Source organism: Phyllobates terribilis, unplaced genomic scaffold, assembly GCF_046119375.1.
Source record: "Phyllobates terribilis strain yellow unplaced genomic scaffold, ASM4611937v1 Scaffold_40__1_contigs__length_11209783, whole genome shotgun sequence".
Classification (NCBI taxonomy): domain Eukaryota; kingdom Metazoa; phylum Chordata; class Amphibia; order Anura; family Dendrobatidae; genus Phyllobates; species Phyllobates terribilis.
The window spans coordinates 10,889,827-10,917,702 of NW_027362800.1; the positions used below are offsets into that span (position 1 = coordinate 10,889,827).

Sequence of the window (27,876 nt, forward strand, 5' to 3'; positions counted from 1 at the left end):
GCAATGCAATGCACAGTTGCTGAAGTTGAACCAAAATGAGCTTGTCATCTGGCTTCTGCAACTTTTAACATGAAAAATCCAATGAGGAGAAGAAAAGCAAAGCCAAAGAGTCCATCCCAAAATCCGACAAACAAGCAAAATGAACAAAAAGCATTGAATTCAATTCTTTCTGATTTTAGAAACTGCATTAAAGAAGGGGTGCACCGGTCCTGGAGATACTGCAATACCAGGTCAATGCGTGGAGTGGACAGAGCAAGCTCTTTTTCCATCTCCCTGTTCTAAAAATCCATTTAATATATGGTCCCCAGATAGGGGACGTATCAGATATTAAACTGATAAGAACAGATACTACACTTGATCTTAGCCAAAAGTCCGAGAAGCGATAACCAGAATTGGTTTCCGACTACGGTGCCACCCAAGGATTCTGAAAAGTCCATTTGTGGAGATGGCCACCTGGACTCCCGTTAAGAAGACATGCTGTCAACCTCTAGATCCCTCACATGCCTGCACTTTTCGGCTTGCTGCTGCTGCAATCCACGCGTTTTAGATCTGCATAACTCCACCTCTTTTAGCACAGTACCCTCAACCCCCGGCTGTTCCCACCCGCCTCAACACCGTTGGAAGGGAGGAGAACCAATTAAGGCGGGAGGGGGGGGGGGTGGAACGAGCAGCTGTCTACCCTTAGCAGGAGGGTTGCTGATTAATTACCTCTCCTGCTGCTGCTGCTGCTGGCTGTCCAGCAGCAGACTGAAGGTGGCTGCTGCTGTGCGCAGGTATATAAAGGCTCAGAGCCTATTATGACACGCGCAGCCAGCGTTCCATTGCCACATTCCGTCTACTGCAGGCGGGATACCTGGATGGCTGAATGTCACTGAGAAGCTCACAGAGACCGCCATAAGCAACAGTTTAAAAGAATGCCACAGACTAATCAACCAAACTTTTTGGGTTGGTTTCTCTTTTATAGTCTGCAGGCATTAAATGAAAGAAGTCAGTGTTCCAGCAGAGGGAGATAACGTTTCAGAAAAGGCATTGTAGCAATCCAAAAAAGAAATTTTAAGCGCAGCAGAGTAACCAGCTCACATACCTGTTAGCTCAGGTGAGTTTAAAAGGCTGCTGTTGATAACAAGGGCATTTGCTAAATAGATGGTGTGTGTGCAACAATATACTGAAAGGTCAATTATATTGTGCAGCTTATCTCACCACCTGTAGTTATTTAGGTGAAAGCTCCAAAATGCTTGCCTAATATGTCTGTTTATCCAAAAGGAAGTATAGAGGGAGAGCTAGATAGATAGCATTGCATTACATTACATTACATGGCAATGCAATGCACAGTTGCTGAAGTTGAACCAAAATGAGCTTGTCATCTGGCTTCTGCAACTTTTAACATGAAAAATCCAATGAGGAGAAGAAAAGCAAAGCCAAAGAGTCCATCCCAAAATCCGACAAACAAGCAAAATGAACAAAAAGCATTGAATTCAATTCTTTCTGATTTTAGAAACTGCATTAAAGAAGGGGTGCACCGGTCCTGGAGATACTGCAATACCAGGTCAATGCGTGGAGTGGACAGAGCAAGCTCTTTTTCCATCTCCCTGTTCTAAAAATCCATTTAATATATGGTCCCCAGATAGGGGACGTATCAGATATTAAACTGATAAGAACAGATACTACACTTGATCTTAGCCAAAAGGCCGAGAAGCGATAACCAGAATTGGTTTCCGACTACGGTGCCACCCAAGGATTCTGAAAAGTCCATTTGTGGAGATGGCCACCTGGACTCCCGTTAAGAAGACATGCTGTCAACCTCTAGATCCCTCACATGCCTGCACTTTTCGGCTTGCTGCTGCTGCAATCCACGCGTTTTAGATCTGCATAACTCCACCTCTTTTAGCACAGTACCCTCAACCCCCGGCTGTTCCCACCCGCCTCAACACCGTTGGAAGGGAGGAGAACCAATTAAGGCGGGGGGGGGGTGGAACGAGCAGCTGTCTACCCTTAGCAGGAGGGTTGCTGATTAATTACCTCTCCTGCTGCTGCTGCTGCTGGCTGTCCAGCAGCAGACTGAAGGTGGCTGCTGCTGTGCGCAGGTATATAAAGGCTCAGAGCCTATTATGACACGCGCAGCCAGCGTTCCATTGCCACATTCCGTCTACTGCAGGCGGGATACCTGGATGGCTGAATGTCACTGAGAAGCTCACAGAGACCGCCATAAGCAACAGTTTAAAAGAATGCCACAGACTAATCAACCAAACTTTTTGGGTTGGTTTCTCTTTTATAGTCTGCAGGCATTAAATGAAAGAAGTCAGTGTTCCAGCAGAGGGAGACAACGTTTCAGAAAAGGCATTGTAGCAAACCAAAAAAGAAATTTTAAGCGCAGCAGAGTAACCAGCTCACATACCTGTTAGCTCAGGTGAGTTTAAAAGGCTGCTGTTGATAACAAGGGCATTTGCTAAATAGATGGTGTGTGTGCAACAATATACTGAAAGGTCAATTATATTGTGCAGCTTATCTCACCACCTGTAGTTATTTAGGTGAAAGCTCCAAAATGCTTGCCTAATATGTCTGTTTATCCAAAAGGAAGTATAGAGGGAGAGCTAGATAGATAGCATTGCATTACATTACATTACATGGCAATGCAATGCACAGTTGCTGAAGTTGAACCAAAATGAGCTTGTCATCTGGCTTCTGCAACTTTTAACATGAAAAATCCAATGAGGAGAAGTAAAGCAAAGCCAAAGAGTCCATCCCAAAATCCGACAAACAAGCAAAATGAACAAAAAGCATTGAATTCAATTCTTTCTGATTTTAGAAACTGCATTAAAGAAGGGGTGCACCGGTCCTGGAGATACTGCAATACCAGGTCAATGCGTGGAGTGGACAGAGCAAGCTCTTTTTCCATCTCCCTGTTCTAAAAATCCATTTAATATATGGTCCCCAGATAGGGGACGTATCAGATATTAAACTGATAAGAACAGATACTACACTTGATCTTAGCCAAAAGGCCGAGAAGCGATAACCAGAATTGGTTTCCGACTACGGTGCCACCCAAGGATTCTGAAAAGTCCATTTGTGGAGATGGCCACCTGGACTCCCGTTAAGAAGACATGCTGTCAACCTCTAGATCCCTCACATGCCTGCACTTTTCAGCTTGCTGCTGCTGCAATCCACGCGTTTTAGATCTGCATAACTCCACCTCTTTTAGCACAGTACCCTCAACCCCCGGCTGTTCCCACCCGCCTCAACACCGTTGGAAGGGAGGAGAACCAATTAAGGCGGGGGGGGGTGGAACGAGCAGCTGTCTACCCTTAGCAGGAGGGTTGCTGATTAATTACCTCTCCTGCTGCTGCTGCTGCTGGCTGTCCAGCAGCAGACTGAAGGTGGCTGCTGCTGTGCGCAGGTATATAAAGGCTCAGAGCCTATTATGACACGCGCAGCCAGCGTTCCATTGCCACATTCCGTCTACTGCATGCGGGATACCTGGATGGCTGAATGTCACTGAGAAGCTCACAGAGACCGCCATAAGCAACAGTTTAAAAGAATGCCACAGACTAATCAACCAAACTTTTTGGGTTGGTTTCTCTTTTATAGTCTGCAGGCATTAAATGAAAGAAGTCAGTGTTCCAGCAGAGGGAGACAACGTTTCAGAAAAGGCATTGTAGCAAACAAAAAAAGAAATTTTAAGCGCAGCAGAGTAACCAGCTCACATACCTGTTAGCTCAGGTGAGTTTAAAAGGCTGCTGTTGATAACAAGGGCATTTGCTAAATAGATGGTGTGTGTGCAACAATATACTGAAAGGTCAATTATATTGTGCAGCTTATCTCACCACCTGTAGTTATTTAGGTGAAAGCTCCAAAATGCTTGCCTAATATGTCTGTTTATCCAAAAGGAAGTATAGAGGGAGAGCTAGATAGATAGCATTGCATTACATTACATTACATGGCAATGCAATGCACAGTTGCTGAAGTTGAACCAAAATGAGCTTGTCATCTGGCTTCTGCAACTTTTAACATGAAAAATCCAATGAGGAGAAGAAAAGCAAAGCCAAAGAGTCCATCCCAAAATCCGACAAACAAGCAAAATGAACAAAAAGCATTGAATTCAATTCTTTCTGATTTTAGAAACTGCATTAAAGAAGGGGTGCACCGGTCCTGGAGATACTGCAATACCAGGTCAATGCGTGGAGTGGACAGAGCAAGCTCTTTTTCCATCTCCCTGTTCTAAAAATCCATTTAATATATGGTCCCCAGATAGGGGACGTATCAGATATTAAACTGATAAGAACAGATACTACACTTGATCTTAGCCAAAAGGCCGAGAAGCGATAACCAGAATTGGTTTCCGTCTACGGTGCCACCCAAGGATTCTGAAAAGTCCATTTGTGGAGATGGCCACCTGGACTCCCGTTAAGAAGACATGCTGTCAACCTCTAGATCCCTCACATGCCTGCACTTTTCGGCTTGCTGCTGCTGCAATCCACGCGTTTTAGATCTGCATAACTCCACCTCTTTTAGCACAGTACCCTCAACCCCCGGCTGTTCCCACCCGCCTCAACACCGTTGGAAGGGAGGAGAACCAATTAAGGCGGGGGGGGGTGGAACGAGCAGCTGTCTACCCTTAGCAGGAGGGTTGCTGATTAATTACCTCTCCTGCTGCTGTTGCTGGCTGTCCAGCAGCAGACTGAAGGTGGCTGCTGCTGTGCGCAGGTATATAAAGGCTCAGAGCCTATTATGACACGCGCAGCCAGCGTTCCATTGCCACATTCCGTCTACTGCAGGCGGGATACCTGGATGGCTGAATGTCACTGAGAAGCTCACAGAGACCGCCATAAGCAACAGTTTAAAAGAATGCCACAGACTAATCAACCAAACTTTTTGGGTTGGTTTCTCTTTTATAGTCTGCAGGCATTAAATGAAAGAAGTCAGTGTTCCAGCAGAGGGAGACAACGTTTCAGAAAAGGCATTGTAGCAAACCAAAAAATAAATTTTAAGCGCAGCAGAGTAACCAGCTCACATACCTGTTAGCTCAGGTGAGTTTAAAAGGCTGCTGTTGATAACAAGGGCATTTGCTAAATAGATGGTGTGTGTGCAACAATATACTGAAAGGTCAATTATATTGTGCAGCTTATCTCACCACCTGTAGTTATTTAGGTGAAAGCTCCAAAATGCTTGCCTAATATGTCTGTTTATCCAAAAGGAAGTATAGAGGGAGAGCTAGATAGATAGCATTGCATTACATTACATTACATGGCAATGCAATGCACAGTTGCTGAAGTTGAACCAAAATGAGCTTGTCATCTGGCTTCTGCAACTTTTAACATGAAAAATCCAATGAGGAGAAGAAAAGCAAAGCCAAAGAGTCCATCCCAAAATCCGACAAACAAGCAAAATGAACAAAAAGCATTGAATTCAATTCTTTCTGATTTTAGAAACTGCATTAAAGAAGGGGTGAACCGGTCCTGGAGATACTGCAATACCAGGTCAATGCGTGGAGTGGACAGAGCAAGCTCTTTTTCCATCTCCCTGTTCTAAAAATCCATTTAATATATGGTCCCCAGATAGGGGACGTATCAGATATTAAACTGATAAGAACAGATACTACACTTGATCTTAGCCAAAAGGCCGAGAAGCGATAACCAGAATTGGTTTCCGACTACGGTGCCACCCAAGGATTCTGAAAAGTCCATTTGTGGAGATGGCCACCTGGACTCCCGTTAAGAAGACATGCTGTCAACCTCTAGATCCCTCACATGCCTGCACTTTTCGGCTTGCTGCTGCTGCAATCCACGCGTTTTAGATCTGCATAACTCCACCTCTTTTAGCACAGTACCCTCAACCCCCGGCTGTTCCCACCCGCCTCAACACCGTTGGAAGGGAGGAGAACCAATTAAGGCGGGGGGGGGGGTGGAACGAGCAGCTGTCTACCCTTAGCAGGAGGGTTGCTGATTAATTACCTCTCCTGCTGCTGCTGCTGCTGGCTGTCCAGCAGCAGACTGAAGGTGGCTGCTGCTGTGCGCAGGTATATAAAGGCTCAGAGCCTATTATGACACGCGCAGCCAGCGTTCCATTGCCACATTCCGTCTACTGCAGGCGGGATACCTGGATGGCTGAATGTCACTGAGAAGCTCACAGAGACCGCCATAAGCAACAGTTTAAAAGAATGCCACAGACTAATCAACCAAACTTTTTGGGTTGGTTTCTCTTTTATAGTCTGCAGGCATTAAATGAAAGAAGTCAGTGTTCCAGCAGAGGGAGACAACGTTTCAGAAAAGGCATTGTAGCAAACCAAAAAAGAAATTTTAAGCGCAGCAGAGTAACCAGCTCACATACCTGTTAGCTCAGGTGAGTTTAAAAGGCTGCTGTTGATAACAAGGGCATTTGCTAAATAGATGGTGTGTGTGCAACAATATACTGAAAGGTCAATTATATTGTGCAGCTTATCTCACCACCTGTAGTTATTTAGGTGAAAGCTCCAAAATGCTTGCCTAATATGTCTGTTTATCCAAAAGGAAGTATAGAGTGAGAGCTAGATAGATAGCATTGCATTACATTACATTACATGGCAATGCAATGCACAGTTGCTGAAGTTGAACCAAAATGAGCTTGTCATCTGGCTTCTGCAACTTTTAACATGAAAAATCCAATGAGGAGAAGAAAAGCAAAGCCAAAGAGTCCATCCCAAAATCCGACAAACAAGCAAAATGAACAAAAAGCATTGAATTCAATTCTTTCTGATTTTAGAAACTGCATTAAAGAAGGGGTGCACCGGTCCTGGAGATACTGCAATACCAGGTCAATGCGTGGAGTGGACAGAGCAAGCTCTTTTTCCATCTCCCTGTTCTAAAAATCCATTTAATATATGGTCCCCAGATAGGGGACGTATCAGATATTAAACTGATAAGAACAGATACTACACTTGATCTTAGCCAAAAGGCCGAGAAGCGATAACCAGAATTGGTTTCCGACTACGGTGCCACCCAAGGATTCTGAAAAGTCCATTTGTGGAGATGGCCACCTGGACTCCCGTTAAGAAGACATGCTGTCAACCTCTAGATCCCTCACATGCCTGCACTTTTCGGCTTGCTGCTGCTGCAATCCACGCGTTTTAGATCTGCATAACTCCACCTCTTTTAGCACAGTACCCTCAACCCCCGGCTGTTCCCACCCGCCTCAACACCGTTGGAAGGGAGGAGAACCAATTAAGGCGGGGGGGGGTGGAACGAGCAGCTGTCTACCCTTAGCAGGAGGGTTGCTGATTAATTACCTCTCCTGCTGCTGCTGCTGCTGGCTGTCCAGCAGCAGACTGAAGGTGGCTGCTGCTGTGCGCAGGTATATAAAGGCTCAGAGCCTATTATGACACGCGCAGCCAGCGTTCCATTGCCACATTCCGTCTACTGCAGGCGGGATACCTGGATGGCTGAATGTCACTGAGAAGCTCACAGAGACCGCCATAAGCAACAGTTTAAAAGAATGCCACAGACTAATCAACCAAACTTTTTGGGTTGGTTTCTCTTTTATAGTCTGCAGGCATTAAATGAAAGAAGTCAGTGTTCCAGCAGAGGGAGACAACGTTTCAGAAAAGGCATTGTAGCAAACCAAAAAAGAAATTTTAAGCGCAGCAGAGTAACCAGCTCACATACCTGTTAGCTCAGGTGAGTTTAAAAGGCTGCTGTTGATAACAAGGGCATTTGCTAAATAGATGGTGTGTGTGCAACAATATACTGAAAGGTCAATTATATTGTGCAGCTTATCTCACCACCTGTAGTTATTTAGGTGAAAGCTCCAAAATGCTTGCCTAATATGTCTGTTTATCCAAAAGGAAGTATAGAGGGAGAGCTAGATAGATAGCATTGCATTACATTACATTACATGGCAATGCAATGCACAGTTGCTGAAGTTGAACCAAAATGAGCTTGTCATCTGGCTTCTGCAACTTTTAACATGAAAAATCCAATGAGGAGAAGAAAAGCAAAGCCAAAGAGTCCATCCCAAAATCCGACAAACAAGCAAAATGAACAAAAAGCATTGAATTCAATTCTTTCTGATTTTAGAAACTGCATTAAAGAAGGGGTGCACCGGTCCTGGAGATACTGCAATACCAGGTCAATGCGTGGAGTGGACAGAGCAAGCTCTTTTTCCATCTCCCTGTTCTAAAAATCCATTTAATATATGGTCCCCAGATAGGGGACGTATCAGATATTAAACTGATAAGAACAGATCAGGTTTCAACATATTTTATTATGTGCGTAAAAGATGGTTTACAATCAAAAACAGCAACACAAACAATACATTAATAAAACACAGAATTCCACCCATAAAAACCCCATATACGATTAGCATCCCTCCTCCCAATACATTTGACATCCCTCAAGTAATAAATATACATCTGACTAAAAGCAATTTTAAGACAATCCTTCACAGAAATAGCATCACGTTTAAAAAGTAAAATATTGCGTGCCTTCCAAAGGGCGTCTTTAAAACAGTTAATCATACACCAACATATACAATACTGTTGAGGGGTCGGACATTTAAAAAGGCCATATAAAACATATTCATGGTTAAAATCTCTTAAACCGCAAGTCCATTTTAAAAGAATCCCAACTTTGTGCCAAAGTTCCTGTGCAAATGGGCAATTCCACATAAGGTGCAAGGTGGTTTCGTCATAAACACATGAGTCTCTGGGGCATTTTGCTCTGGCCACCAGGCCTCTCCTGTGTTGAAACTCTCTGGTGGGGAGGCACTGGTGGACCACCATCCATGCGATATCCTTATGTCCATTTGCTAAGAATTTCCCGAAGACATTCTTCCAAACTTGCTTCGATCTCTCTTCTGAGAAATTTACTATGGGGGTCACATCTTCATTCCTCCTCAGAAAAGATAAAAGCTTCTTGCGGTCTTTAAAAATGTCCATATTAAAATCACCAAGGCTATAAAATCGAACAGTCTTTTCTAAGATTGCTTGGTGTTTGGGGGGGCATAGTAAAACAAGGGAATTCAACGACAACTTAAACCATCTTTTAAAAATCATCCCACAAGTATATTTTAAAAAATAACTTAGCGCACTATTACCATTAAAATGTTTGAATCAAAAGCAGAAATAATTTAAATACAAATAAATATGTAAATCGGGGACATCCCTTCCGCCGTTCATTTTATTCTTCCTCATTATTTCTCTCCTTAATTTTTCCATTTTGGAGTTCCATAAAAACATAAAGATCATCCTAGTCATTTTTTTAATTAAAACATCAGAGGGGGGGTACACCATAGCTATATACAGTATGAGGGGTAACAACACTGATTTTATAATTAAAATTTTCCCCTCCATTGTTAGGGACCTCAAACCCCAAAATGATATTTTCTTTGACATTTTTTCTATGACATTCTCCCAGCTTTGAGTTCCCACATTCTCCTCGTTAAAAACAACTCCAAGAATTTTTACATTGTCTCGTTTTATAGTGAGCTGCGGGAGTTGGGCGGTGTCCCAGGATCCCAAAGTCAGACATTCAGATTTATTTAAATTAAGTTTAAAACCGGATGCCTGGGAAAAAAAATCAATGCGCAACACCGCCCTCCGGAGGGAAGCAGGGTCCACGCACACAACCGTCACGTCATCCATGTAGCCAAAGACTCTCACATCACTGCCACCTCCGCCAGGAACAGGAACCCCTCTAATCACTTTGTCTTTCCTTATTGCGCTCAGCAGGGGCTCCATGGCGCAGATGAACAGGATGGGCGACAAGGGGCATCCCTGCTTCACTCCGGACTCAAGGGGAACTCCATCTGTTAAAAAGCCATTAAGAGAAATTTGACTAAAACAATTTTTATATAAAATCTTAATACAATTTAAAAGCATATTAGGGATACCCATTCTTTTTAAAACTGTAAAAAGAAATGTATGAGAGACTCTATCGAAAGCTTTTTCAAAATCTAGGGCTAAAAGAGCTACATTTTGACCCCGGTCTCTGGAATACCAAATTACATCCCTTAATACGTTTAAAACCTCTGAAATACTTCTGCCTGGTACACTACAAACCTGCTCAGGCTGGATTAGTTTGGCAATGACATTCCTGAGCCGGTTTGCAACCACCTTAGCAAGTACCTTGTAATCAACATTTAGGAGAGTTATGGGTCTCCAATTCGCTAGAGTACTGCGATCACCTTTTTTATATATCAAAGACACCACTCCTCTCCTCCACGAAAATGGCAACTGTTCACAAATAAAAACTTCTTTAAAAAGCATAAAAAGGTCCTCTTTTAAAATGTCCCAAAAAGTAAGATAAAACTCTACAGGTAGTCCGTCACACCCAGGTGCTTTACCCTTAGAGAAACTTTTAAAAACATAAAATAATTCCTCTAAAACAATATCGCGTTCTAAAAACTCCTGGTCTGTAAAATTTAACTTAAAATCGAGATCATTAAGAGCATCAGATAAAAAGGACTCATCTATACACTTTTTACTAAAAAGATGCTTATAAAAGTTAAAAGTAGCATTCAACATTCCCTGCATAGATGTTTCACCCTCTAGATTTGTGATCACTTCTCTTTTATCCATGACTTTTTTGAAGAAGAAGCGAGAGCACTTCTCCCCCTCCTCCAAGTGCTGCACTCTAGAGTTAAAAATAATCTCTTTCCCCTTTGTGTCTATGCAGTTCTGGATTTCAGTTTTTAGGCTAGCAATATCATCTCCCACCTCCACCCCTAGCTCTTTGAATTTAAAAAGTGTTTGTAGTTTGGTGTTAAGATCACTAAAACATCTTTTTTTCTCTCTAGCTTTACGTCTCCCTGCTTTTATAAAAAACATTCTGACTTTTTTTTTCAAATTTTCCCACCAGGTTACCATAGGGGCATCAGAAGGTTTTTGTCGCTGCCAGGCTTGATAGGCTTTACCAAAGTCTTGTCGAATCAGAGGGTCCTCCAGCAGGTAAGTACTTAGACACCAGAGGCCCCTGTTGACCCTCTGTTCATCCCGGTATTCTAGGTGCACCTCCAAGCCCTTATGGTCAGAAAATATATTTGATGTTAAAACACATTTTACAGGGTTAAAATCATCTGATAGGAAAATAAAATCGATCCTGGAGGACACCCCTCTTCCGGACCACGTATAACCAGGGTCCGTCGGCAGGAGTGACCTCCACGCATCGCATAATTTAAAATCAGTTATAAAATCTTTCAATAGATGACATGACTTATCCAATTTGCGTAAAGGGTCACCCCCCGCTCGTTGTTCACTAGCACAAAGACAATTAAAATCACCCCCTACGATCAGGGGAGATGACCCAGTACAGTACAATGGCAATATCCCAAATAAATTAATTCTCTCTTGCTTATCAGGGGGAGCATAAATATTCATTACACGTAGGGTAAAACCATTAAATTTAAAATGCACTAAAACCACTCTGCCTGGTACTATTTCTGTGACAGCATTTACAGTAATATTTCTCCCACGACAGAGGAAGCCCACCACCGCTGACTTGTTGTCATTGGAGCCAGACCAGATGGAGGGCCCCAGTCTCCAATCTGTCTTGATGTCATTATAATTTAGTGCATGTTGTATCCCGCATTCCTGTAATAAACAAATGTCAAAGTCAGCGGTTTCTAAATACTTGAATAGAGCAGCCCTACGAACTGGGCTCTTTAATGACCTCACATTCAGTGAGACAAGTCTTAATGTGGGCATTCATAGGTCAGGGTGGTGGATCTTCCATGAGGACACCTGACTCAAAGCCCTGTATGTCAAATTGCTCCAGGACATCCGGGCTAGAGGACCCAAACGACTCGATATTCTGTGAGCCGGCGGTTGCCCCCTCGTAGGTCACGGTTCCCAGCCACATTCCAGGAGACGCTGGGGCTTCGACATTCCGTCTCTTTTTCGGGGCAGACTCCACTAGGTCACTGGTGCAGTCCTCCTCTTCCTCCACCTCCTCCAGTGGGAGAGACTGGTCCATCAGGATAAGATCACCAACACCGATTCCCTGATGTTCGCCACCTAGAAGCAAAGCCCCCTCATCTGGCTGGCTAATCGCCCTGGAAGATCCTGAGGCCATCGCTGCGTGGTCCCCTGTAGCCAACCGCACAGGGGCACCACCCTCCAGCCCAACAGGATCGGTATCGGGAACCATCGACACGGAGGATACCCTCCCAGAAGGAGGACCCCTCCGCTCCAGGCCATGCGAGGTCCGCCCATCGTTAAGGGACTTCGATGCAGGGGCCGCCCCAGAGGGGCCTCCGGCTCCCTGCTCCATCCCAGCCTTCTCGCCCTTCGAACCGCCCTCCGACGCCGGCCCGCCAGTGAAGACCGGCGGGCGCATCGGCTCAGCTGCAGAAGATGCAGCTTCTGCGTAGGTCCTGGTCCTGGTCCTGTTGGGGCATCCTCGGAACATGTGCCCCGCCTCACCACAAAGATTGCATTTCCTCCCAGCGGGACAGTCCTTCATTAAATGTCCGTAACAGCTGCAATTATTGCAGCGGTCTACTTTCCTGCCCGTGCAGGACGTTTGGGTATGACCCATTTGTCCACAGTTCCTGCAACATACCGGCATTCCAGGGTAAAATAAGTAGCCTCTGCTCTTACCGATCACAAATGTTGAGGGAGGGTGTAGCATTCCTCCCACTCCGCTTGGGTCCCTCTTTAGACGGGCCATGTACCTCCTCTTGCCGCACCAGAAGCCTACCGCGTTCTTCACAGTGCCCAGGTATCTCAGATCGTCACAATAACGGATAAGGTAGGTCGAGATGTCTGCAGCTTCCACAAAGGGGTTCGGGAAATGCACCACGATAGGGATCTCGTCATAGGCATACAAGAGACAAAAGGTTAGTCCATCCAATTCATCCAAGTAGTTTTTCTCATTTACCTTTTGTACGAGTTGGTGACAGCATCCCTGGCTCTTGAAGGTGATGGTGTAAGTCCCCTTGTACTCATTGTCCTGGAAGCAGAATATGTCTTCCCGCCGAAACTCCAGAACTCCAAGCAGAATCCTATGGCAGATGTAATCCAAATTCTTCTCCGTCCTCGATCCTGCTCCAACTTCAATCCTCACGGTGTTCCGCATCCGGGCATCACCCGATGAATATGTGAGCGTTGCCGGCATCCTTCACTCAGGAACGTACCGACTCTTCTCTCTGAAAGGCGCAAGCCTTCATGGGATCCCTTCCCGTTGCTCCCGGACTAATCCTTCCTCCCAATAGCAGCAGGGGGGTTAAGTCCCTCCGAAAAGGAACGATCCCCCCAGGCCGAGAGAAAGGGTACCAAGAGCAACTCACAGGCAAGACCACACAGGTAAACCTGATAGATCGTGCCAAAAGGCCGAGAAGCGATAACCAGAATTGGTTTCCGACTACGGTGCCACCCAAGGATTCTGAAAAGTCCATTTGTGGAGATGGCCACCTGGACTCCCGTTAAGAAGACATGCTGTCAACCTCTAGATCCCTCACATGCCTGTACTTTTCGGCTTGCTGCTGCTGCAATCCACGCGTTTTAGATCTCCATAACTCCACCTCTTTTAGCACAGTACCCTCAACCCCCGGCTGTTCCCACCCGCCTCAACACCGTTGGAAGGGAGGAGAACCAATTAAGGCGGGGGGGGGGGTGGAACGAGCAGCTGTCTACCCTTAGCAGGAGGGTTGCTGATTAATTACCTCTCCTGCTGCTGCTGCTGCTGGCTGTCCAGCAGCAGACTGAAGGTGGCTGCTGCTGTGCGCAGGTATATAAAGGCTCAGAGCCTATTATGACACGCGCAGCCAGCGTTCCATTGCCACATTCCGTCTACTGCAGGCGGGATACCTGGATGGCTGAATGTCACTGAGAAGCTCACAGAGACCGCCATAAGCAACAGTTTAAAAGAATGCCACAGACTAATCAACCAAACTTTTTGGGTTGGTTTCTCTTTTATAGTCTGCAGGCATTAAATGAAAGAAGTCAGTGTTCCAGCAGAGGGAGACAACGTTTCAGAAAAGGCATTGTAGCAAACCAAAAAAGAAATTTTAAGCGCAGCAGAGTAACCAGCTCACATACCTGTTAGCTCAGGTGAGTTTAAAAGGCTGCTGTTGATAACAAGGGCATTTGCTAAATAGATGGTGTGTGTGCAACAATATACTGAAAGGTCAATTATATTGTGCAGCTTATCTCACCACCTGTAGTTATTTAGGTGAAAGCTCCAAAATGCTTGCCTAATATGTCTGTTTATCCAAAAGGAAGTATAGAGGGAGAGCTAGATAGATAGCATTGCATTACATTACATTACATGGCAATGCAATGCACAGTTGCTGAAGTTGAACCAAAATGAGCTTGTCATCTGGCTTCTGCAACTTTTAACATGAAAAATCCAATGAGGAGAAGAAAAGCAAAGCCAAAGAGTCCATCCCAAAATCCGACAAACAAGCAAAATGAACAAAAAGCATTGAATTCAATTCTTTCTGATTTTAGAAACTGCATTAAAGAAGGGGTGCACCGGTCCTGGAGATACTGCAATACCAGGTCAATGCGTGGAGTGGACAGAGCAAGCTCTTTTTCCATCTCCCTGTTCTAAAAATCCATTTAATATATGGTCCCCAGATAGGGGACGTATCAGATATTAAACTGATAAGAACAGATACTACACTTGATCTTAGCCAAAAGGCCGAGAAGCGATAACCAGAATTGGTTTCCGACTACGGTGCCACCCAAGGATTCTGAAAAGTCCATTTGTGGAGATGGCCACCTGGACTCCCGTTAAGAAGACATGCTGTCAACCTCTAGATCCCTCACATGCCTGCACTTTTCGGCTTGCTGCTGCTGCAATCCCCGCGTTTTAGATCTGCATAACTCCACCTCTTTTAGCACAGTACCCTCAACCCCCGGCTGTTCCCACCCGCCTCAACACCGTTGGAAGGGAGGAGAACCAATTAAGGCGGGGGGGGGGGGGTGGAACGAGCAGCTGTCTACCCTTAGCAGGAGGGTTGCTGATTAATTACCTCTCCTGCTGCTGCTGCTGCTGGCTGTCCAGCAGCAGACTGAAGGTGGCTGCTGCTGTGCGCAGGTATATAAAGGCTCAGAGCCTATTATGACACGCGCAGCCAGCGTTCCATTGCCACATTCCGTCTACTGCAGGCGGGATACCTGGATGGCTGAATGTCACTGAGAAGCTCACAGAGACCGCCATAAGCAACAGTTTAAAAGAATGCCACAGACTAATCAACCAAACTTTTTGGGTTGGTTTCTCTTTTATAGTCTGCAGGCATTAAATGAAAGAAGTCAGTGTTCCAGCAGAGGGAGACAACGTTTCAGAAAAGGCATTGTAGCAAACCAAAAAAGAAATTTTAAGCGCAGCAGAGTAACCAGCTCACATACCTGTTAGCTCAGGTGAGTTTAAAAGGCTGCTGTTGATAACAAGGGCATTTGCTAAATAGATGGTGTGTGTGCAACAATATACTGAAAGGTCAATTATATTGTGCAGCTTATCTCACCACCTGTAGTTATTTAGGTGAAAGCTCCAAAATGCTTGCCTAATATGTCTGTTTATCCAAAAGGAAGTATAGAGGGAGAGCTAGATAGATAGCATTGCATTACATTACATTACATGGCAATGCAATGCACAGTTGCTGAAGTTGAACCAAAATGAGCTTGTCATCTGGCTTCTGCAACTTTTAACATGAAAAATCCAATGAGGAGAAGAAAAGCAAAGCCAAAGAGTCCATCCCAAAATCCGACAAACAAGCAAAATGAACAAAAAGCATTGAATTCAATTCTTTCTGATTTTAGAAACTGCATTAAAGAAGGGGTGCACCGGTCCTGGAGATACTGCAATACCAGGTCAATGCGTGGAGTGGACAGAGCAAGCTCTTTTTCCATCTCCCTGTTCTAAAAATCCATTTAATATATGGTCCCCAGATAGGGGACGTATCAGATATTAAACTGATAAGAACAGATACTACACTTGATCTTAGCCAAAAGGCCGAGAAGCGATAACCAGAATTGGTTTCCGACTACGGTGCCACCCAAGGATTCTGAAAAGTCCATTTGTGGAGATGGCCACCTGGACTCCCGTTAAGAAGACATGCTGTCAACCTCTAGATCCCTCACATGCCTGCACTTTTCGGCTTGCTGCTGCTGCAATCCACGCGTTTTAGATCTGCATAACTCCACCTCTTTTAGCACAGTACCCTCAACCCCCGGCTGTTCCCACCCGCCTCAACACCGTTGGAAGGGAGGAGAACCAATTAAGGCGGGGGGGGGGGGTGGAACGAGCAGCTGTCTACCCTTAGCAGGAGGGTTGCTGATTAATTACCTCTCCTGCTGCTGCTGCTGCTGGCTGTCCAGCAGCAGACTGAAGGTGGCTGCTGCTGTGCGCAGGTATATAAAGGCTCAGAGCCTATTATGACACGCGCAGCCAGCGTTCCATTGCCACATTCCGTCTACTGCAGGCGGGATACCTGGATGGCTGAATGTCACTGAGAAGCTCACAGAGACCGCCATAAGCAACAGTTTAAAAGAATGCCACAGACTAATCAACCAAACTTTTTGGGTTGGTTTCTCTTTTATAGTCTGCAGGCATTAAATGAAAGAAGTCAGTGTTCCAGCAGAGGGAGACAACGTTTCAGAAAAGGCATTGTAGCAAACCAAAAAAGAAATTTTAAGCGCAGCAGAGTAACCAGCTCACATACCTGTTAGCTCAGGTGAGTTTAAAAGGCTGCTGTTGATAACAAGGGCATTTGCTAAATAGATGGTGTGTGTGCAACAATATACTGAAAGGTCAATTATATTGTGCAGCTTATCTCACCACCTGTAGTTATTTAGGTGAAAGCTCCAAAATGCTTGCCTAATATGTCTGTTTATCCAAAAGGAAGTATAGAGGGAGAGCTAGATAGATAGCATTGCATTACATTACATTACATGGCAATGCAATGCACAGTTGCTGAAGTTGAACCAAAATGAGCTTGTCATCTGGCTTCTGCAACTTTTAACATGAAAAATCCAATGAGGAGAAGAAAAGCAAAGCCAAAGAGTCCATCCCAAAATCCGACAAACAAGCAAAATGAACAAAAAGCATTGAATTCAATTCTTTCTGATTTTAGAAACTGCATTAAAGAAGGGGTGCACCGGTCCTGGAGATACTGCAATACCAGGTCAATGCGTGGAGTGGACAGAGCAAGCTCTTTTTCCATCTCCCTGTTCTAAAAATCCATTTAATATATGGTCCCCAGATAGGGGACGTATCAGATATTAAACTGATAAGAACAGATCAGGTTTCAACATATTTTATTAAGTGCGTAAAAGATGGTTTACAATCAAAAACAACAACACAAACAGTACATTATTAAAACACAGAATTCCACCCATAAAAACCCCATATACGATTGGCATCCCTTCTCCCAATACATTTGACATCCCTCAAGTAATAAATATACATCTGGCTAAAAGCAATTTTAAGACAATCCTTCACAGAAATAGCATCACGTTTAAAAAGTAAAATATTGCGTGCCTTCCAAAGGGCGTCTTTAAAGCAGTTAATCATACACCAACATATACAATACTGTTGAGGGGTCGGACATTTAAAAAGGCCATATAAAACATATTCATGGTTAAAATCTCTTAAACCGCAAGTCCATTTTAAAAGAATCCCAACTTTGTGCCAAAGTTCCTGTGCAAATGGGCAATTCCACATAAGGTGCAAGGTGGTTTCGTCATAAACACATGAGTCTCTGGGGCATTTTGCTCTGGCCACCAGGCCTCTCCTGTGTTGAAACTCTCTGGTGGGGAGGCACTGGTGGACCACCATCCATGCGATGTCCTTATGTCCATTTGCTAAAAATTTTCCGAAGACATTCTTCCAAACTTGCTTCGACCTCTCTTCTGAGAAATTTACTATGGGGGTCACATCTTCATTCCTCCTCAGAAAAGATAAAAGCTTCTTGCGGTCTTTAAAAATGTCCATATTAAAATCACCAAGGCTATAAAATCGAACAGTCTTTTCTAAGATTGCTTGGTGTTTGGGGGGCATAGTAAAACAGGGGAATTCAACGACAACTTAAACCATCTTTTAAAAATCATCCCACAAGTACATTTTAAAAAATAACTTAGCGCACTATTACCATTAAAATGTTTGAAACAAAAGCAGAAATAATTTAAATACAAATAAATATGTAAATCGGGGACATCCCTTCCGCCGTTCATTTTATTCTTCCTCATTATTTCTCGCCTTAATTTTTCCATTTTGGAGTTCCATAAAAACATACAGATCATCCTAGTCATTTTTTTAATTAAAACATCAGAGGGGGGGTACACCATAGCTATATACAGTATGAGGGGTAACAACACTGATTTTATAATTAAAATTTTCCCCTCCATTGTTAGGGACCTCAAACCCCAAAATGATATTTTCTTTGACATTTTTTCTATGACATTCTCCCAGCTTTGAGTTCCCACATTCTCCTCGTTAAAAACAACTCCAAGAATTTTTACATTGTCTCGTTTTAAAGTGAGCTGCGGGAGTTGGGCGGTGTCCCAGGATCCCAAAGTCAGACATTCAGATTTATTTAAATTAAGTTTAAAACCGGATGCCTGGGAAAAAAAATCAATGCGCAACACCGCCCTCCGGAGGGAAGCAGGGTCCACGCACACAACCGTCACGTCATCCATGTAGCCAAAGACTCTCACATCACTGCCACCTCCGCCAGGAACAGGAACCCCTCTAATCACTTTGTCTTTCCTTATTGCGCTCAGCAGGGGCTCCATGGCGCAGATGAACAGGATGGGCGACAAGGGGCATCCCTGCTTCACTCCGGACTCAAGGGGAACTCCATCTGTTAAAAAGCCATTAAGAGAAATTTGACTAAAACAATTTTTATATAAAATCTTAATACAATTTAAAAGCATATTAGGGATACCCATTCTTTTTAAAACTCTAAAAAGAAATCTATGAGAGACTCTATCGAAAGCTTTTTCAAAATCTAGGGCTAAAAGAGCTACATTTTGACCCCGGTCTCTGGAATACCAAATTACATCCCTTAATACGTTTAAAACCTCTGAAATACTTCTGCCTGGTACACTACAAACCTGCTCAGGCTGGATTAGTTTGGCAATGACATTCCTGAGCCGGTTTGCAACCACCTTAGCAAGTACCTTGTAATCGACGTTTAGGAGAGTTATGGGTCTCCAATTCGCTAGAGCACTGCGATCACCTTTTTTATATATCAAAGACACCACTCCTCTCCTCCACGAAAATGGCAACTGTTCACAAATAAAAACTTCTTTAAAAAGCATAAAAAGGTCCTCTTTTAAAATGTCCCAAAAAGTAAGATAAAACTCTACAGGTAGTCCGTCACACCCAGGTGCTTTACCCTTAGAGAAACTTTTAAAAACATAAAATAATTCCTCTAAAACAATATCGCGTTCTAAAAACTCCTGGTCTGTAAAATTTAACTTAAAATCGAGATCATTAAGAGCATCAGATAAAAACGACTCATCTATACACTTTTTACTAAAAAGAGGCTTATAAAAGTTAAAAGTAGCATTCAACATTCCCTGCATAGATGTTTCACCCTCTAGATTTGTGATCACTTCTCTTTTATCCATGACTTTTTTGAAGAAGAAGCGAGAGCACTTCTCCCCCTCCTCCAAGTGCTGCACTCTAGAGTTAAAAATAATCTCTTTCCCCTTTGTGTCTATGCAGTTCTGAATTTCAGTTTTTAGGCTAGCAATGTCATCTCCCACCTCCACCCCTAGCTCTTTGAATTTAAAAAGTGTTTGTAGTTTGGTGTTAAGATCACTAAAACATCTTTTTTTCTCTCTAGCTTTACGTCTCCCTGCTTTTATAAAAAACATTCTGACTTTTTTTTTCAAATTTTCCCACCAGGTTACCATAGGGGCATCAGAAGGTTTTTGTCGCCGCCAGGCTTGATAGGCTTTACCAAAGTCTTGTCGAATCAGAGGGTCCTCCAGCAGGTAAGTACTTAGACGCCAGAGGCCCCTGTTGACCCTCTGTTCATCCCGGTATTCTAGGTGCACCTCCAAGCCCTTATGGTCAGAAAATATATTTGATGTTAAAACACATTTTACAGGGTTAAAATCATCTGATAGGAAAATAAAATCGATCCTGGAGGACACCCCTCTTCCGGACCACGTATAACCAGGGTCCGTCGGCAGGAGTGACCTCCACGCATCGCATAATTTAAAATCAGTTATAAAATCTTTCAATAGATGACATGACTTATACAATTTGCGTAAAGGGTCACCCCCCGCTCGTTGTTCACTAGCACAAAGACAATTAAAATCACCCCCTACGATCAGGGGAGATGACCCTGTACAGTACAATGGCAATATCCCAAATAAATTAATTCTCTCTTGCTTATCAGGGGAAGCATAAACATTCATTACACATAGGGTAAAACCATTAAATTTAAAATGCACTAAAACCACTCTGCCTGGTACTATTTCTGTGACAGTATTTATAGCAATATTTCTCCCACGACAGAGGAAGCCCACCCCCGCTGACTTGTTGTCATTGGAGCCAGACCAGATGGAGGGCCCCAGTCTCCAATCTGTCTTGATGTCATTATAATTTAGTGCATGTTGTATCCCGCATTCCTGTAATAAACATATGTCAAAGTCAGTGGTTTCTAAGTACTTAAATAGAGCAGCCCTACGAACTGGGCTCTTTAATGACCTCACATTCAGTGAGACAAGTCTTAATGTGGGCATTCATAGGTCAGGGTGGTGGATCTTCCATGAGGACACCTGACTCAAAGCCCTGTATGCCAAATTGCTCCAGGACATCCGGGCTAGAGGACCCAAATGACTCGATATTCTGTGAGCCGGCGGTTGCCCCCTCGTAGGTCACGGTTCCCAGCCACATTCCAGGAGACGCTGGGGCTTCGACATTCCGTCTCTTTTTCGGGGCAGACTCCACTAGGTCACTGGTGCAGTCCTCCTCTTCCTCCACCTCCTCCAGGGGGAGAGACTGGTCCATCAGGATAAGATCACCAACACAGATTCCCTGATGTTCGCCACCTAGAAGCAAAGCCCCCTCATCTGGCTGGCTAATCGCCCTGGAAGATCCTGAGGCCATCGCTGCGTGGTCCCCTGTAGCCAACCGCACAGGGGCACCACCCTCCAGCCCAACAGGATCGGTATCGGGAACCATCGACACGGAGGATACCCTCCCAGAAGGAGGACCCCTCCGTTCCGGTCCATGCGAGGTCCGCCCATCGTTAAGGGACTTCGATGCAGTGGCCGCCCCAGAGGGGCCTCCGGCTCCCTGCTCCATCCCAACCTTCTCGCCCTTCGAACCGCCCTCCGACGCCGGCCCGCCAGTGAAGACCGGCGGGCGCATCGGCTCAGCTGCAGAAGATGCAGCTTCTGCGTAAGTCCTGGTCCTGGTCCTGTTGGGGCATCCTCGGAACATGTGCCCCGCCTCACCACAAAGATTGCATTTCCTCCCAGCGGGACAGTCCTTCATTAAATGTCCGTAACAGCTGCAATTATTGCAGCGGTCTACTTTCCTGCCCGTGCAGGACGTTTGGGTATGACCCATTTGTCCACAGTTCCTGCAACATACCGGCATTCCAGGGTAAAATAAGTAGCCTCTGCTCTTACCGATCACAAATGTTGAGGGAGGGTGTAGCATTCCTCCCACTCCGCTTGGGTCCCTCTTTAGACGGGCCATGTACCTCCTCTTGCCACACCAGAAGCCTACCGCGTTCTTCACAGTGCCCAGGTATCTCAGATCATCACAATAACGGATAAGGTAGGTCGAGATGTCTGCAGCCTCCACAAAGGGGTTCGGGAAATGCACCACGATAGGGATCTCGTCATAGGCATACAAGAGACAAAAGGTTAGTCCATCCAATTCATCTAAGTAGTTTTTCTCATTTACCTTTTGTACGAGTTGGTGACAGCATCCCTGGCTCTTGAAGGTGATGGTGTAAGTCCCCTTGTACTCATTGTCCTGGAAGCAGAATATGTCTTCCCGCCGAAACTCCAGAACTCCAAGCAGAATCCTATGGCAGATGTAGTCCAAGTTCTTCTCCGTCCTCGATCCTGCTCCAACTTCAATCCTCACGGTGTTCCGCATCCGGGCATCACCCGATGAATATGTGAGCGTTGCCGGCATCCTTCACTCAGGAACGTACCGACTCTTCTCTCTGAAAGGCGCAAGCCTTCATGGGATCCCTTCCCGTTGCTCCCTCCGAAGAGGAACGATCCCCCCAGGCCGAGAGAAAGGGTACCAAGAGCACCTCACAGGCAAGACCACACAGGTAAACCTGATAGATCGTGCCAAAAGGCCGAGAAGCGATAACCAGAATTGGTTTCCGACTACGGTGCCACCCAAGGATTCTGAAAAGTCCATTTGTGGAGATGGCCACCTGGACTCCCGTTAAGAAGACATGCTGTCAACCTCTAGATCCCTCACATGCCTGCACTTTTCGGCTTGCTGCTGCTGCAATCCACGCGTTTTAGATCTGCATAACTCCACCTCTTTTAGCACAGTACCCTCAACCCCCGGCTGTTCCCACCCGCCTCAACACCGTTGGAAGGGAGGAGAACCAATTAAGGCGGGGGGGGGGGGGGAACGAGCAGCTGTCTACCCTTAGCAGGAGGGTTGCTGATTAATTACCTCTCCTGCTGCTGCTGCTGCTGGCTGTCCAGCAGCAGACTGAAGGTGGCTGCTGCTGTGCGCAGGTATATAAAGGCTCAGAGCCTATTATGACACGCGCAGCCAGTGTTCCATTGCCACATTCCGTCTACTGCAGGCGGGATACCTGGATGGCTGAATGTCACTGAGAAGCTCACAGAGACCGCCATAAGCAACAGTTTAAAAGAATGCCACAGACTAATCAACCAAACTTTTTGGGTTGGTTTCTCTTTTATAGTCTGCAGGCATTAAATGAAAGAAGTCAGTGTTCCAGCAGAGGGAGACAACGTTTCAGAAAAGGCATTGTAGCAAACCAAAAAAGAAATTTTAAGCGCAGCAGAGTAACCAGCTCACATACCTGTTAGCTCAGGTGAGTTTAAAAGGCTGCTGTTGATAACAAGGGCATTTGCTAAATAGATGGTGTGTGTGCAACAATATACTGAAAGGTCAATTATATTGTGCAGCTTATCTCACCACCTGTAGTTATTTAGGTGAAAGCTCCAAAATGCTTGCCTAATATGTCTGTTTATCCAAAAGGAAGTATAGAGGGAGAGCTAGATAGATAGCATTGCATTACATTACATTACATGGCAATGCAATGCACAGTTGCTGAAGTTGAACCAAAATGAGCTTGTCATCTGGCTTCTGCAACTTTTAACATGAAAAATCCAATGAGGAGAAGAAAAGCAAAGCCAAAGAGTCCATCCCAAAATCCGACAAACAAGCAAAATGAACAAAAAGCATTGAATTCAATTCTTTCTGATTTTAGAAACTGCATTAAAGAAGGGGTGCACCGGTCCTGCAGATACTGCAATACCAGGTCAATGCGTGGAGTGGACAGAGCAAGCTCTTTTTCCATCTCCCTGTTCTAAAAATCCATTTAATATATGGTCCCCAGATAGGGGACGTATCAGATATTAAACTGATAAGAACAGATACTACACTTGATCTTAGCCAAAAGGCCGAGAAGCGATAACCAGAATTGGTTTCCGACTACGGTGCCACCCAAGGATTCTGAAAAGTCCATTTGTGGAGATGGCCACCTGGACTCCCGTTAAGAAGACATGCTGTCAACCTCTAGATCCCTCACATGCCTGCATTTTTCGGCTTGCTGCTGCTGCAATCCACGCGTTTTAGATCTGCATAACTCCACCTCTTTTAGCACAGTACCCTCAACCCCCGGCTGTTCCCACCCGCCTCAACACCGTTGGAAGGGAGGAGAACCAATTAAGGCGGGGGGGGGGGTGGAACGAGCAGCTGTCTACCCTTAGCAGGAGGGTTGCTGATTAATTACCTCTCCTGCTGCTGCTGCTGCTGGCTGTCCAGCAGCAGACTGAAGGTGGCTGCTGCTGTGCGCAGGTATATAAAGGCTCAGAGCCTATTATGACACGCGCAGCCAGCGTTCCATTGCCACATTCCGTCTACTGCAGGCGGGATACCTGGATGGCTGAATGTCACTGAGAAGCTCACAGAGACCGCCATAAGCAACAGTTTAAAAGAATGCCACAGACTAATCAACCAAACTTTTTGGGTTGGTTTCTCTTTTATAGTCTGCAGGCATTAAATGAAAGAAGTCAGTGTTCCAGCAGAGGGAGACAACGTTTCAGAAAAGGCATTGTAGCAAACCAAAAAAGAAATTTTAAGCGCAGCAGAGTAACCAGCTCACATACCTGTTAGCTCAGGTGAGTTTAAAAGGCTGCTGTTGATAACAAGGGCATTTGCTAAATAGATGGTGTGTGTGCAACAATATACTGAAAGGTCAATTACATTGTGCAGCTTATCTCACCACCTGTAGTTATTTAGGTGAAAGCTCCAAAATGCTTGCCTAATATGTCTGTTTATCCAAAAGGAAGTATAGAGGGAGAGCTAGATAGATAGCATTGCATTACATTACATTACATGGCAATGCAATGCACAGTTGCTGAAGTTGAACCAAAATGAGCTTGTCATCTGGCTTCTGCAACTTTTAACATGAAAAATCCAATGAGGAGAAGAAAAGCAAAGCCAAAGAGTCCATCCCAAAATCCGACAAACAAGCAAAATGAACAAAAAGCATTGAATTCAATTCTTTCTGATTTTAGAAACTGCATTAAAGAAGGGGTGCACCGGTCCTGGAGATACTGCAATACCAGGTCAATGCGTGGAGTGGACAGAGCAAGCTCTTTTTCCATCTCCCTGTTCTAAAAATCCATTTAATATATGGTCCCCAGATAGGGGACGTATCAGATATTAAACTGATAAGAACAGATACTACACTTGATCTTAGCCAAAAGGCCGAGAAGCGATAACCAGAATTGGTTTCCGACTACGGTGCCACCCAAGGATTCTGAAAAGTCCATTTGTGGAGATGGCCACCTGGACTCCCGTTAAGAAGACATGCTGTCAACCTCTAGATCCCTCACATGCCTGCACTTTTCGGCTTGCTGCTGCTGCAATCCACGCGTTTTAGATCTGCATAACTCCACCTCTTTTAGCACAGTACCCTCAACCCCCGGCTGTTCCCACCCGCCTCAACACCGTTGGAAGGGAGGAGAACCAATTAAGGCGGGGGGGGGGGATGGAACGAGCAGCTGTCTACCCTTAGCAGGAGGGTTGCTGATTAATTACCTCTCCTGCTGCTGCTGCTGCTGGCTGTCCAGCAGCAGACTGAAGGTGGCTGCTGCTGTGCGCAGGTATATAAAGGCTCAGAGCCTATTATGACACGCGCAGCCAGCGTTCCATTGCCACATTCCGTCTACTGCAGGCGGGATACCTGGATGGCTGAATGTCACTGAGAAGCTCACAGAGACCGCCATAAGCAACAGTTTAAAAGAATGCCACAGACTAATCAACCAAACTTTTTGGGTTGGTTTCTCTTTTATAGTCTGCAGGCATTAAATGAAAGAAGTCAGTGTTCCAGCAGAGGGAGACAACGTTTCAGAAAAGGCATTGTAGCAAACCAAAAAAGAAATTTTAAGCGCAGCAGAGTAACCAGCTCACATACCTGTTAGCTCAGGTGAGTTTAAAAGGCTGCTGTTGATAACAAGGGCATTTGCTAAATAGATGGTGTGTGTGCAACAATATACTGAAAGGTCAATTATATTGTGCAGCTTATCTCACCACCTGTAGTTATTTAGGTGAAAGCTCCAAAATGCTTGCCTAATATGTCTGTTTATCCAAAAGGAAGTATAGAGGGAGAGCTAGATAGATAGCATTGCATTACATTACATTACATGGCAATGCAATGCACAGTTGCTGAAGTTGAACCAAAATGAGCTTGTCATCTGGCTTCTGCAACTTTTAACATGAAAAATCCAATGAGGAGAAGAAAAGCAAAGCCAAAGAGTCCATCCCAAAATCCGACAAACAAGCAAAATGAACAAAAAGCATTGAATTCAATTCTTTCTGATTTTAGAAACTGCATTAAAGAAGGGGTGCACCGGTCCTGGAGATACTGCAATACCAGGTCAATGCGTGGAGTGGACAGAGCAAGCTCTTTTTCCATCTCCCTGTTCTAAAAATCCATTTAATATATGGTCCCCAGATAGGGGACTTATCAGATATTAAACTGATAAGAACAGATACTACACTTGATCTTAGCCAAAAGGCCGAGAAGCGATAACCAGAATTGGTTTCCGACTACGGTGCCACCCAAGGATTCTGAAAAGTCCATTTGTGGAGATGGCCACCTGGACTCCCGTTAAGAAGACATGCTGTCAACCTCTAGATCCCTCACATGCCTGCACTTTTCGGCTTGCTGCTGCTGCAATCCACGCGTTTTAGATCTGCATAACTCCACCTCTTTTAGCACAGTACCCTCAACCCCCGGCTGTTCCCACCCGCCTCAACACCGTTGGAAGGGAGGAGAACCAATTAAGGCGGGGGGGGGGGTGGAACGAGCAGCTGTCTACCCTTAGCAGGAGGGTTGCTGATTAATTACCTCTCCTGCTGCTGCTGCTGCTGGCTGTCCAGCAGCAGACTGAAGGTGGCTGCTGCTGTGCGCAGGTATATAAAGGCTCAGAGCCTATTATGACACGCGCAGCCAGCGTTCCATTGCCACATTCCGTCTACTGCAGGCGGGATACCTGGATGGCTGAATGTCACTGAGAAGCTCACAGAGACCGCCATAAGCAACAGTTTAAAAGAATGCCACAGACTAATCAACCAAACTTTTTGGGTTGGTTTCTCTTTTATAGTCTGCAGGCATTAAATGAAAGAAGTCAGTGTTCCAGCAGAGGGAGACAACGTTTCAGAAAAGGCATTGTAGCAAACCAAAAAAGAAATTTTAAGCGCAGCAGAGTAACCAGCTCACATACCTGTTAGCTCAGGTGAGTTTAAAAGGCTGCTGTTGATAACAAGGGCATTTGCTAAATAGATGGTGTGTGTGCAACAATATACTGAAAGGTCAATTATATTGTGCAGCTTATCTCACCACCTGTAGTTATTTAGGTGAAAGCTCCAAAATGCTTGCCTAATATGTCTGTTTATCCAAAAGGAAGTATAGAGGGAGAGCTAGATAGATAGCATTGCATTACATTACATTACATGGCAATGCAATGCACAGTTGCTGAAGTTGAACCAAAATGAGCTTGTCATCTGGCTTCTGCAACTTTTAACATGAAAAATCCAATGAGGAGAAGAAAAGCAAAGCCAAAGAGTCCATCCCAAAATCCGACAAACAAGCAAAATGAACAAAAAGCATTGAATTCAATTCTTTCTGATTTTAGAAACTGCATTAAAGAAGGGGTGCACCGGTCCTGGAGATACTGCAATACCAGGTCAATGCGTGGAGTGGACAGAGCAAGCTCTTTTTCCATCTCCCTGTTCTAAAAATCCATTTAATATATGGTCCCCAGATAGGGGACGTATCAGATATTAAACTGATAAGAACAGATACTACACTTGATCTTAGCCAAAAGGCCGAGAAGCGATAACCAGAATTGGTTTCCGACTACGGTGCCACCCAAGGATTCTGAAAAGTCCATTTGTGGAGATGGCCACCTGGACTCCCGTTAAGAAGACATGCTGTCAACCTCTAGATCCCTCACATGCCTGCACTTTTCGGCTTGCTGCTGCTGCAATCCACGCGTTTTAGATCTGCATAACTCCACCTCTTTTAGCACAGTACCCTCAACCCCCGGCTGTTCCCACCCGCCTCAACACCGTTGGAAGGGAGGAGAACCAATTAAGGCGGGGGGGGGGGTGGAACGAGCAGCTGTCTACCCTTAGCAGGAGGGTTGCTGATTAATTACCTCTCCTGCTGCTGCTGCTGCTGGCTGTCCAGCAGCAGACTGAA

The 27,876-nt window shown here is 45.0% G+C and overlaps 14 non-coding genes across 14 annotated transcripts; all 14 read right to left on the reverse strand.

Annotated features, from left to right (window-relative positions):
- Positions 1 to 193: 193 nt before the first annotated feature.
- Positions 194 to 384, reverse strand: LOC141185506 (U2 spliceosomal RNA). Its single transcript, XR_012260163.1, has one exon. It is a non-coding gene; the product is annotated as a U2 spliceosomal RNA (small nuclear RNA).
- Positions 385 to 1,509: 1,125 nt separating this feature from the next.
- LOC141190977 (U2 spliceosomal RNA) lies at positions 1,510 to 1,700 on the reverse strand. Its single transcript, XR_012264983.1, has one exon. It is a non-coding gene; the product is annotated as a U2 spliceosomal RNA (small nuclear RNA).
- Positions 1,701 to 2,820: 1,120 nt separating this feature from the next.
- On the reverse strand, positions 2,821 to 3,011 carry LOC141190978 (U2 spliceosomal RNA). The gene has a single exon (XR_012264984.1). It is a non-coding gene; the product is annotated as a U2 spliceosomal RNA (small nuclear RNA).
- Positions 3,012 to 4,130: 1,119 nt separating this feature from the next.
- LOC141190979 (U2 spliceosomal RNA) lies at positions 4,131 to 4,321 on the reverse strand. Its single transcript, XR_012264985.1, has one exon. It is a non-coding gene; the product is annotated as a U2 spliceosomal RNA (small nuclear RNA).
- A 1,116-nt stretch (positions 4,322 to 5,437) lies between these two features.
- On the reverse strand, positions 5,438 to 5,628 carry LOC141185110 (U2 spliceosomal RNA). Its single transcript, XR_012259803.1, has one exon. It is a non-coding gene; the product is annotated as a U2 spliceosomal RNA (small nuclear RNA).
- Positions 5,629 to 6,749: 1,121 nt separating this feature from the next.
- Positions 6,750 to 6,940, reverse strand: LOC141190980 (U2 spliceosomal RNA). The gene has a single exon (XR_012264986.1). It is a non-coding gene; the product is annotated as a U2 spliceosomal RNA (small nuclear RNA).
- A 1,119-nt stretch (positions 6,941 to 8,059) lies between these two features.
- LOC141185892 (U2 spliceosomal RNA) lies at positions 8,060 to 8,249 on the reverse strand. The gene has a single exon (XR_012260488.1). It is a non-coding gene; the product is annotated as a U2 spliceosomal RNA (small nuclear RNA).
- Positions 8,250 to 14,430: 6,181 nt separating this feature from the next.
- On the reverse strand, positions 14,431 to 14,621 carry LOC141190981 (U2 spliceosomal RNA). The gene has a single exon (XR_012264987.1). It is a non-coding gene; the product is annotated as a U2 spliceosomal RNA (small nuclear RNA).
- A 1,123-nt stretch (positions 14,622 to 15,744) lies between these two features.
- LOC141190982 (U2 spliceosomal RNA) lies at positions 15,745 to 15,935 on the reverse strand. Its single transcript, XR_012264988.1, has one exon. It is a non-coding gene; the product is annotated as a U2 spliceosomal RNA (small nuclear RNA).
- Positions 15,936 to 17,057: 1,122 nt separating this feature from the next.
- LOC141185829 (U2 spliceosomal RNA) lies at positions 17,058 to 17,247 on the reverse strand. Its single transcript, XR_012260435.1, has one exon. It is a non-coding gene; the product is annotated as a U2 spliceosomal RNA (small nuclear RNA).
- Positions 17,248 to 23,384: 6,137 nt separating this feature from the next.
- Positions 23,385 to 23,575, reverse strand: LOC141185254 (U2 spliceosomal RNA). The gene has a single exon (XR_012259934.1). It is a non-coding gene; the product is annotated as a U2 spliceosomal RNA (small nuclear RNA).
- A 1,121-nt stretch (positions 23,576 to 24,696) lies between these two features.
- Positions 24,697 to 24,887, reverse strand: LOC141190983 (U2 spliceosomal RNA). Its single transcript, XR_012264989.1, has one exon. It is a non-coding gene; the product is annotated as a U2 spliceosomal RNA (small nuclear RNA).
- Positions 24,888 to 26,009: 1,122 nt separating this feature from the next.
- Positions 26,010 to 26,200, reverse strand: LOC141191402 (U2 spliceosomal RNA). Its single transcript, XR_012265398.1, has one exon. It is a non-coding gene; the product is annotated as a U2 spliceosomal RNA (small nuclear RNA).
- A 1,121-nt stretch (positions 26,201 to 27,321) lies between these two features.
- LOC141190984 (U2 spliceosomal RNA) lies at positions 27,322 to 27,512 on the reverse strand. Its single transcript, XR_012264990.1, has one exon. It is a non-coding gene; the product is annotated as a U2 spliceosomal RNA (small nuclear RNA).
- Positions 27,513 to 27,876: the final 364 nt, after the last annotated feature.